The sequence below is a fragment of the Molossus molossus genome, unplaced genomic scaffold (genome assembly GCF_014108415.1).
Source record: "Molossus molossus isolate mMolMol1 unplaced genomic scaffold, mMolMol1.p scaffold_m16_p_9, whole genome shotgun sequence".
Taxonomy (NCBI): domain Eukaryota; kingdom Metazoa; phylum Chordata; class Mammalia; order Chiroptera; family Molossidae; genus Molossus; species Molossus molossus.
The window spans coordinates 11806175-11818592 of NW_023425403.1; positions in this window are offsets into that span (position 1 = coordinate 11806175).

Genomic DNA, 12418 nt, shown 5'->3' on the forward strand with positions numbered 1-12418 from the left:
CTACAAAGAAAGAAAACTACAGGCCAATATCCCTGATGAACATAGATGCCAAAATCCTCAACAAAATACCAGCAAATCGGATCCAACAATACATCAAAAAAAATTATTCACCATGACCAAGTGTGATTCATCCCAGGGATGCAAGGCTGGTACAATATGAAGAATAAAAACCACATAATCATATCAATACATGCTGAAAAAGCATTCGACAAAATCCAGCACCCATTTCTGATAAAAAACACTGAGCAATGTGGGAATGGAGGGATCATATCTCAACATAATAAAGGCCATATATAAAAGACCTACAGCCAACATCATACTTAATGGGCAAAAACTAAAAGCATTTCCTTTAACAACGGGAACAAGACAGGGATGCCCACTTTCGCCACTCTTGTTTAACACAGTAGTAGAAGTCTTAGCCACAGCAATAAGACAGGAAGAAAAAAATAAAAGGGATCCAAATTGGAAAGGAGGAAATGAAACTGTCATTATTCACAAATGACATAATATTATACATAGAAAACCCTAAAGACTCCATCAAAAATCTACTAGACTTAATAAATGAATTTGGCAAAGTAGCAGGATACAAAATTAATGTCAAGAAATTGATGACATTCTTATACACCAATGATGAACTCACAGAACGAGAAACTAAAAAAGTAATCCAATTTACCATTGTAGCAAAAAAATTAAGATACCTACGAATAAACTTAACCAAAGATGTAAAAGACCTATTTGCCAAAAACTACAGGACATTGAAAAAACGAAACAGAGGAAGACATAAAAAAGTGGAAGCACATACCCTGTTCATGGATTGGAAGAATTAACATCATTAAAATGTCCATATTACACAAAGCAATCTATAGATTCAATGCAATCCCCATCAAAATACCAACTTCATACTTCACAGAACTAGAACAAATACTTCAAAAGTTCATATCAAACCAAAAAAGACCCCAAATAGCCACAGCAATCTTGAAAAAAAAGGACAGAGTAAGTAGGGATCACATTACGGGATATCAGGTTATACTACAAAGCTACTGTAATCAAAACAGCCTAGTACTGGCACAAGAACAGGCATATAGACCACTGGAACAGAACAGAGAACCCAGAAATTGACCCAGGACATTATGCTCAATTAATATTTGACAAAGGAGCAAGAGCATACAATGGAGTAAAAGACAACCTCTTTAATAAATGGTGCTGGGAAAATTGGACAGCTACATGCAAAAAAAATGAAACTAGACCATCAACTTACACCATACACAGAAATAAACTCAAAATGGATAAAAGACTTAAATGTGACCTGTGAATTCATAAAAATCCTAGAAGAAACTGTAGGCAACAAAATTTTAGACATCATATGTGGCAGAATTTCCACTGATATATCACCTAAGGCAACAGAAACAAAGGAAAACATGAACACATGGGACTACATCAAACTAAAGAACTTCTGCACAGCAAAAGAAACAACCATCAAAATGGAAAGGGAACCCACTGTATGGGAGAGCATAATCACCAATGATACATCAGATAAGGGGTTAATTTCCAAAATAAATAGAGTACTCATACAACTCAACAAAAGGAAGACAAAGAACCCAATTAAAAAATGGGCAGAGGACCTAAAGAAACACCTCTCCAAACAGAACATACAAATGGCTAAGAGACATATGAAGAAATGCTCAATATCACTAATCATCAAAGAGACGCCAATTAAAACAACAATGAGGTATCACTTCACACCTGTCAGAATGGCCGCCATCAACAAATCATCAAACAACAAGTGTTGGCGAGGGTGTGGAGAAAAGGAAGCTCTAATACACTGCTGGTGGGAATGCAGACTGTTGCAGCCACTATGGAAAACACTATGGTGTTACCTCAAAAAGTTAAAAATTGAATTGCCATTTGACCCAGTGATCCCACTTCTTGAAATATACCCTAAGAAGCCTGAAACAGCAATGAGAAAGAATATATGTACCCCCATGTTTATAACAGCACTATTTACAATAGCTAACATCTGGAAACAGCCCAAGTGTCCATCAGTGGGTGAGTGGATAAAAAAGCTGTGGTACATGTACACAATGGAGTACTATGCAGCTGTAAGACAGAAAGATCTCTTATCCTTTGAGATAACATGGAGGGACCTGGAAAGTATTATCCTAAGTGAAACAAGCCAAGCAGAGAAAGACAAATATCACATGATCTCACTTATTTGTAGAATATAATGAACATAACAGTCTGAGGATTAGTGTAGACCCAGAGACGTGGAAGTAGGGTACAGACAACCCTCAGAAGGGGGGTGGTGGGAGAAGGGAAAAGATAAACCAAAGAACTTCCATTGATGTACACATAACCGATGGACATGGACAACAAAGCTGGGAACTGGATTGGTGGGATGGGGAGGAGGGTGTCAATGGGGGAAAAAAGGAGAAACATCTGTAATAAAAATAAATAAATAAATAAATAAATAAATAAACAAACAAACAAACAAACTAATAGATTGCTTAAGCCTGGCTGGTGTGGCTCAGTGGTTGAGCATCAACCCATGTACCAAGAGGTCGCCAGTTCAATTCCAGGTCACTGCACATGCCCTGGTTTTGGGCCAAATCCCCAGTGGTGGGCATGCAGGAGGCTGCCAATCAATGTTCTCCCTCATCGATGTTTCTATCTCTCTCCCTCTCCTTTCCTCTCTCTCTATAATCAATAAAGACAAAAATATTTTAAAATAAATAAGAAAGAAATTACTTAATATTTAAGAAGTCCAGATACACAAGGGATGACCTGTTGAACTGAACATAGGTAAAACAAATCAACGGTGTAAGCCTTGCCTTGTGTTTGACAGACACAGAAAGCAACCGCTGCAAAGCATCCTGCGTAATTATCCTCAGGAGAAGTCCTCCTCCCTGGGGTTCAAGACAGAGGTGTGCAGAAAAGAATGTTTGTCTGACCTATTTAATTTCCACCAGTTAACTGAATTCTTTGGATGCTGTCGGGGTGATCACATAATTAATCATGTAATCTGTTCACTCCAGCTTCTTCTTCCTGCTTTTCACTTTCAAACCAAAACCCAGCTGAATCAACAACGTTGAGTTGAAAATAACTAGGTATTTAGGTTTTTAACTACAAATGACACCTTTTAGATTGTAACAAGTAGTAGGTACAATCAATTTGTTAGTAAGGAGGGGGGATTCAATGACATTTATTTAACGATGTCTAATTATTGAAATGTCTACCTTAAATTATGTGTAAAAGGGACTCTATAGTAAATGATGGCGACCATTAAGAAATGTAAAGAGGTTCCAAATCAGGTGCTTAAACATATTTATTGCACTCTAAAGAGACAGAAAGTAGATAAGTGGTTATCTGGGCCTAGGATTGAGAATCTTCTGGGGGTGATAAAATGTTTTAAAATTGCATTGTGTTAATGATTGCACAACTATGTAAGTTCACTTAAAAAAATCATTGAGCCCGGCCGGTGTGGCTCAGTGGTTGGGTGTCAGCTCATGCACCAGGAGGTTGCTGGTTTGAGTCCCGGTCAGGGCACATGCCCAGGTTGTGAGCCCGATCCCTAGTGGGGGGCATGCAGGAGGCAGCCAATTGATATTCTCTCTCATCGATGTTTCTATCTCTCTCCCTCTCCCTTCCTCTCTCTCTGAAATCAATAAAGAAAACATATTTGTTTAAAAATCATTGAATCATATACTTAAAACGGGTGAATTTTATGGTAAGTAAGTTATATATTAATAATGCTGTTAAATTAATAGTATTCACGGAGCAGCTACCTGTGCCTAACCCTGTGCTAAACAGTGTGGAGTACAAAGGATAGGAAATGAGGCAACAAGAATTGGGGTAGGAAGGGATTATGAAAGATGGACCTGGGCAAGAAGACTTCATGGAAGAGGATCAGATCTTTAAAAGGTGGGTAGGCATTGGGAGTGAGGGTTCCGATGGCAGAATAAATAGTAGGATGGGAGATAGGGAGAGACATGAACTTGGTGTTGGGAGACAGTACATACGCTGGACCATATTGCAGAAAGTGCGGCAGAGAAATTCTGACTTAAGGGGTAAGGTATTTTGAAACAGTGACTTCATAGTTTTCAATTGGCAAAACTAGAAATTATAATAAAATTCCCTCCTTGGATCTATGACTTAGCTTTATGTGACAACTAATTAAATGGGAGAGCGTGACTTATAACTTCATAGTCGAAACAGCATGACTATTTTCACATAACAGAAGGGCATTTGAGGCATTTTTTTCCTATAAAATTATAAATTTGTATTAAAATAATGAAACCATCACTTGATCATTAGTTGCTAATTACACCAGGTAAACTGATACATTAGCCGTTCCTAGCTCTGGCCACTCTCTCTAGCCTTGCTCTGTCTTCCTGTCAAGGGAGAAATGTGAGGTTATGTGACTTTTCTCTCCACTGGTTCAGCAAACAACCCATGGTGTATATCGGGCAGGAGTCATGGGACTTTTCAGTGGTGGAACTTTGCCAGTTCTGTGTGAGAATTTGGGGGCAGCCAGTTTATCTTAAGTCTGCTCCCCAAGAAATAGATTCCGGGATGGAGATTTCCATGCGTCAGGTCTGGGGCAGGGCCCTGATTTACAGGGAGAGAAATAAGCTGGATTGGGAAGACAGACACTGATGAGGCGTGGTGTCATTGCAGATGTACCCGAGGCCTTACCAGACCCCACGGGGAGCTCTGGAACCGAAACGACCACACAGAATTGACACAAATCTGGGCAAAGGGACTGGACCACTGGATTTCACATTAAGCATTCACTGGATACAGGCAGTCCCAGAGAAGAAACGTGACCTTGAGCAAAAAGCTTTGTCCGAAAGCAATTCCAAGAAAGGGGTTCCACTGCGAGCCATTTAGGAGTTAAACCCTGGAAGAATGGGTGCCCGGGTCCTGAGTGGAGAGATCTCGGTGGTGATATATATATATATATATATATATATATATATATATATAATATTTTATAATATTTTATATATATATATATAATTTTTTAAAATTCTCACCCGAGGACATTTTTCTATTTATCTTCAGATAGAGAGAGAGGGAGGGAGGAAGGGAAATATTGATGTTAGAGAAACACTTTGACTGGTTGCCTCCCGCATGAACCTGACCAGGGCTGGGGACAAACTGGAACCGAGGTACATACCTTGACCGGAATCGAACCCGTGAGTCATTGGTCCGAGGGCCGACGCTCTGACCGCTGAGACAAACCATCCAGGGCTGCAGAGATGTTCTTTACGTGGGTGAACACTCGGACGCGAGTGACAGAAACGCAAAGATGTGCAGACGAAAGGGGAGAATGTGTGTGGTCTACAAGCTGGCAGCTGGGCAGGGATAAAATTAGCTCCCTGGGAGAAGGGGAACCGGGGCTCAAACACCACCACACGGTGCATCTGCCCCTCCCGGGGGGGGGGGGGTGTCCTCGGTTGCGCTTCTGGAAGCGTGGGTGCCGGGATCTCTCAGGTTCCCACTGCACATCCACAAGGGACTGTCCCTCTTTCCTGTGACGGGCCCAGCGTGAGGCGTGTGCCCATGCTTGGGACCATGGGCGTGGAGTCCTGGGGTTGGCTGCACCCCCTGGAACCACATGGGCAGGATACGTTTCCCGAGGAGGGGAGCGGGGCAGCCGAGCAGTTTACATCCCCCACACGAGACACGCGGACCTGGTTTGTTGCATAAGCTGCACTCGGTAGGGTACAAGCAGGAGCCCATGTTAGCCTTCTTTCTCTCAGAGCTCTCTATAAAAAGTCCAGCCATTTGGAGGAAACCTCAGGCTTATCGTAGAGCTTTCCAGACACGATTAGCTCTACAAAGGGTCGCGCAGCCTGTCCAGGAGCAACGACAAAGCCCAAACTCTTGCCGGTGAGCAGGCCCGCGGGTCCCCAGCAAGGCCTGCGTTGGCCACAGTGCTGCCGGGGGAGCTGGCTCCGGTCTCCTGCGGACCCCACCTGCCCTTCCCCCTGCTAGCCCACGGCCCAGCAGCTCCTGAACTTCGAGAGTCCAGAGCACGGAGGCAGGAAGGGCCCTGAGGGCAGCGGAGACTCGACTCACCCCACACAGGCACATCAGGCCCCCAGGTCCTCAGCAGTATAATGCTCGGTTGTTGGCTGTTTCATTCATGGGATGTTTCTGTTGCTTCTTCAGAGATCCAGAATCTTCCCTCACAGCCCGACGCATTGGCTGGGCAGAGCTCTGGTCAGCCACCTCCCGCACAAATTCTTCCAGTGACTGCTGGCATCTAATAAAACAAATTCAAAGCTTTCCATGACCATAACTCCACCCAGTCTCTCCGCTTACCTTCCAATATTGCTCTACATTGTACTGCTCAGTGTTTGTCACTTGTCCTGCAAGATAACATCTGGTAAAGGGGCCTCTGCCAAATAAATGTGAGAAGCACTGAAAACTGTCTCCTCCCCTCAAATACACGATGCATTTCGGGATGTTGCAAAGCTAAGGCATTCTGCTTGCACAAAGGTGCTTAGCTTGTTCTTGCTGAGGCATCTTCTGAACTAATTCGGTGATCGGACCCGTCTTATCATGTAACACTTGTTAACATCCTGCTAAACTGCACACTTTTGGAAGCACTTCAGATAAACTTAGTTATTCTAGTTCTCCTTATACTTGCTGAGAGATTTGTTTTCACACCTTTGCCCACCTTAGAATTCACAGTTTGTCGTCATCCTGCTCCCCTCTCGATTGTTGAACAGAAAATGTCGGGTTGATGTTGTGGCCATGGACACGGAGAGGAAATAAACATATTTGATTTTTGTGAAAATATATTTTTACCACCCAGAAATGTCATTCTGTTTCTGGGAGAGAAAACAAACAAAATAGAATGAGGATGCTCCATGCTTCCCTCCAGCCTCCTCCCACTCCGCGGCACCTGTTCCAAAGACATGGCAGTACTCCCTGTAGCAGAGGTGCTGGAGCTCCGGGTCCCCGCTTAGCGCCTCCGCTGACACTCTGAGCTTCAGGGTGCCCGTGCCTGTGTTCCGCTTGCTCAGCTCCAGCCATCCCGTCACATGCACGCGGTGCCTGACCCAGGTGAGCAGTGCTGACTGAGTGACGCCGGGGTTAAGTGAAGAACACCTCCTGAACGCCAGCCGCCCGCCCACCTGCGGGCTCCCCAACGCCTTCTCATTTCACTCTCCAGCTACGGGTGAGCATGGTTCTGTTTTCACTGCTCTCCAGTATCCTTTATTTATTTTATTTTATTTTTCACGGGGCTAAATTTTGCAGCTTCAAGGGTTGGGTTAAGCATTGACTTCTCTTACAAAAAGACTAACCCTTGACCCATCCTGACCTAAGCCTTGAAACTTACAGCCTTCCCAAACATACCTCCTCCTTCGGGTGAGCTAGTTAGCCCTTCACCCTGCGCCAAGTCTTCGTGGATGGAAGGGCTCGGTCTCCTAAACATGAGAGTGCCCGCAGAGTTTGAAGAGGGTGCAGCCAGCCCTGAGAGCCACTTGCTGGTGCAGGAATCTGGACAAACCCTGGTGGGAGGGGCTTAGCCTCGGCCATGTGACTTCTCACTCTGTTTGCTGCAGACAACCCCTCACTGCAAGAGGGTTTCCAGGGCTGACCTGTTTGGGTTATTTTGGTGTAACGCAGTCTTGTCTGGGATAAACACTCAGTCAGGAGAGATTGTCCTTCCTCAGAGACACCCTGTTACCTACAAACAGTGGTCAGAAGCAGAGGGCCACTCAAGACTTCCATGATGATGTCCCGACGTCCCAGCCTGGCAGTTCAGTGATTCTGCAGCCTGTTCTGATGGAACCCATCTCTACCCCTAGGGCAGCCTCTGGCCCTAAGTGTGTGTGCGCACAACATCGATCCTCGCCCAGAAGAGAGTGAACCCCTCCTTACACCACCAATACATGCACACTTCCTAGGGAGCCTGTGGCCATTCTGAACGTCACAGCAGAGTGTGTGAGAGGGGAAGGTATTAAAGGGATGGGCTAGGGCTGTGGTTAGAAAACTGGAGTTCTTGTTCATCTCTGTGTGGTATGCTTTGAGCACTGTACTTCTGAACAAAGTCCGGGGGTTGCCTGGGGGCATACTTCCCACTTTAAGGAGACTCACCAGTTACAGAGTATATTCTATCTTCCTTCAATCCCTCTTATTTCTCTTTTTATCTGCCTTCAACTGCTTTTTCCCCCTCCTGTTCTCCCTGAATTATACACCAGTGCGGAGGCATGCATAGCAGAAAGACACAAACATTTTTTAAAAACCCTCTTGCCCTGGCGGGCTTGGCTCAGCAGTTGGAGCGTCAGCCTGTGGACCAGAGTCCTGGGTTCGGTTTCCGCTAGGGGTACATACCAAATAAAATAAAATAAAATAAAATAAAATCCCTCTTAAAAACGTTCATTCTATTCTTAGTTGATCTTGTCAGGTCCACACTTGACTGCAGAGTCACTGAGCATGTGTACGGCTCCTGAGTTGCAAGCATCAGAACGTATTCGTTTGGAGAGAAGAGGGGGAAAGGCAGTGGGCCAAGTGGGGAAAAGGCTTTATTCCAAGTCTAGGCATCACTTCTTAACTTGCTTACAAGGGAAGAACATTGTACTTGTGAACACTATCAAAATCACCCCGAGACACAGGAATCCCATAGCTAGCTAAGATGTGGTTGAGTGAAATATTTCAAGTGCACTTTGCAGACATATATATATATATATATATATATATATATATATCCATATCGTCTCAAAGGATAAGAGATCTTTCTTTCTTACAGCTGCATAGTATTCCATTGAGTAAATGTACCACAGCTTTTTTATCCACTCGTCTATTGGTGGACACTTGGGCCGTTTCCAGATCTTAGCGATTGTAAATAGTGCTGCTATGAACATGGGGGTACATATATTCTTCCTGATTGGTGTTTCAGGCTTCTTAGGGCATAGTCCCAGAAGTGGGATCATTGGGTCAAATGGCAGTTCAATTTTTAATTTTTTGAGGAAACACCATATTGTTTTCCATGGTGGCTACACAAGTCTGCATTCCTACCAGCATTGTACTAGAGTCCCCTTTTCTCCACATCCTCACCAGCACTTGTTGTTTGATGATTTGTTGATGGCGGCCATTCTGACAGGTGTGAGGTGATACCTCATTGTTGTTTTAATTTGCATCTTCTCTGATGATTAATGACATTGAGCATTTCTTCCTATGTCTCTTGACCATTTGTATGTCCTTTATTCTAAGCGAATCAAGCCAATCAGAGAAAGACAAACATCACATGATCTCACTTATTTGTGGAATATAATGAACAAAACAAGCTGATGAACAAAACAGACCCAGAGACACAGGAGTAGGGTAAAGACTGACAAACCTCAGAAGAAAGGGATGGGGGAGGGAAGAGATAAACCAAAGAACTTATATGCATGTATGTGTGACCATGAACATAGACAACGATGCTGGGGATGGGGGTGGGGGGATGGGATTGGGAGGAGGGTGTCAATGGGAGAAAAAGGAGAAGCATCTATAACAAAAATATATTAATTAAAAATAATAATGAATAAAAATAAGAAAATAAAGGAAGAAAAGAATAGAAAAAATATATGTATATCTATTCAAGTTCTTCATGTATTTAAAAAAATATGCTTTTATTGATTTTTTTAGAGAGAGGAAGGGAGAGAGAGCGAGAAACATCTATGTGAGAGAAACATCAATCAGCTGCCTCCTGCACGCCCCCTACTGGGGATCGAGACCAAAACCCGGGCATGTACCCTGACCAGGAATCAAACCAGGACCTCTCAGTCCATGGGAGGACACTCAATCCACTGAGCCACACTGGCTGGACTCTTAGCCCAGGTTTCATTGTTGTTAGTTTGTTTTTGTTTTTGCTATTGATTTCTTTATGTATATTGGAAATTAACCCCTACAAAATTCTAGAACCAATTTTGACATGGGGTCATGGTTCGGGTGGGGTTCCTGTAACACCAAGCAATCAATTCTCCAACACCAGCTGAGTGTCCTACAACTCAACTCAAATCTTCCGCTATCCACCTGGAGAATGTCAGATCCTGAGGTTCAGGACTCAGTCCTACAAGAATGCCCCCTTCGGACCCCAGTCCCAAGTCCAGGTTGTCACCTGTGTTTCTGACAGACCGCCTCCTTGGGTTTGATTAATTTGCTAAAACAGCTCACAGAACTCAGAGACACATTTTACTCACTAGATTACTCATTTGTTATGAAAGGACCTAACTCAGGAACAGTCAGATGGAAGGGATACATAGGACAAGGTATGGGGAAGGTCTCCGAGCCAAGAGATGGGGACAGGCTCAGAAAGGCAAGAATGCGCTCCTTAACCCCTAGGGGGGTTTCACTAGAGGAAACCCAAGGCTAGGGAAATTTGAAGTGCTTTGCATCTAGGTCACACAGAGCACACTGCTGTCAAACACGAGTGGGGGGCAGAGTAAGAGGAGCCCCCTACACTCCACAACCATTTAATGCAAAGATGGGCACACTCCTATTGGGCAAATAAGCAGTGCTGGGCTGACAGGGACCCCTGCATGTTAAAAACTGGACAAACAGGTTCAAAACTTTAGTGAGCTGAACACTCACCTGGTAACTTGCTGAAATGTAGATCCTGGCTTTCTGATGAAACTTTGAGTCACAAAGTTTGGCACAGCCCTGCATTTTGACAGTCACCCCAGATGACTCTGCTAGAGGGAATCTGTAGAGGTCACTCTGAGGAACATTTAACTAGACTCATATCCAGTGGACTTCTGAATGGACAGTAATCTCTTTACCACTGTGCCACCACTATTTTGACAAATCAACTGGTAAGCTTTTTTTTTTTTATCCTCACCTGAGGACATTTATCTATATTTTGTTCAGATAGAGTGGGAGAGGGAGAGAGAGAGAGCGAAACATGGACATGAAAGAGACACATCAAGTGGTTGCCACCCACATGACCCAACCAGGGCCGGGGACAAACTGCAACTGAGGTACGTGCCCTTATCAGGAACCAAACCCGGGTCTCTCTGGACTGCAGGCCGACACTCTAACCGCTGAACCAAACCAGCCAGGGCTCGACTGGTGAACTTTTAAAGCAAATATTTATTACCTACTACTTACTTTATGCATTATAGTATTTAATATTCATAACAATTTTGCAAGAAAAGGATATTACAGATGCCAAGTGACTTGTGTGAAATCAAACAGCAAGAATGTGCAAAATTCAAGTCCAAATTGGCTTGGCTACAAAGCCATTGATGTCTCCACTGTGACACAGTTCTGTAGCCAGGGAAAGACACACCATTTGACAAGTTACACACTTTCTAACCAGACTAAAAAAGCATACAGAAGAGTTTTATTAACATTTGCCAATTTTTCAGGCATGGTTATTATTATTATTATTTTTATTATTAACACCCAATGGAGCATGTACTATGCATCAGTCACACTTTTAAGTCTTTCCATGTATTAATTCTTTAAATCCTCACAACCACATAGGGTACTATTATTGCCTTCATTTTACAGATTAGGAAACTGTAGCACATGGTTCATTTGCCCAATGTCCTATCTCTGCCACTTACTGGAGGCATGAGTTGAACCCATGCAGTCTGACTTGAGTCTAAACTTTAAAACTACCAAAATACTGTGTGATATTGACATTGGCTGTCATATGTCATCTGGGAATATGAAGAGGTTGAGTTTGAGAAGGCATATTACTTCCTCTTCAATGACAGCCTTTCAAATCGTGAAGAAATGCTCGGTGAATGAGTCACATCTGTGTGCACAGTGCGAGCTGTTAACTGGGAGCTGCCCTTCGGACTTGATAATAACAGAGTCAAACTACCCCTCGCAGCTCTCTACACCACCCCACAAACACGCCCACTTCTTCTCTCTTGATAGATGGAGCCTGATTTTGTTCAGATGGCAGCGTGTTCAGGGAGGGCAGACCCTTTCTCAAGCCCTAGGAGGTGCACTATGATGAAAAGGCATGAAAACTCTTATTTCCCCTTTGCTGATGATTAGTTTAGGGAAGAACTTTTAATCTAGTTCTAGCTAATGACAGCCTGCAAATTTAACTTAAATTCTGCAAAGTATTGGGTCCCTTAATGAGAGGAAAAGCAAGAGAGTACGCTGTACCTCTTCTTGCCCTGAATGTAGTTATCAGAGGAGATGGTTGGTGCTCAGCGTGCCATCTTAGGGCCTCCAGGAAAAGGTATAACATCCTGACAGTGAGTGAACAAAAAGAGAGAAAGGTCTTGAGTCCCTGAAGACGCCGGTAGTTCATAGCTCCGATCCCAGAACCAGCTTACTGTGGACTAGTCAAGCATCTCAGATGCTCAGGCTACTGTTGGTGCAGCTGAGAACACCTGACAAACCTCATGGGTCTGGTTCTGATTTTCTCACCACAGGACATCTGCTGCCACACCCAGTA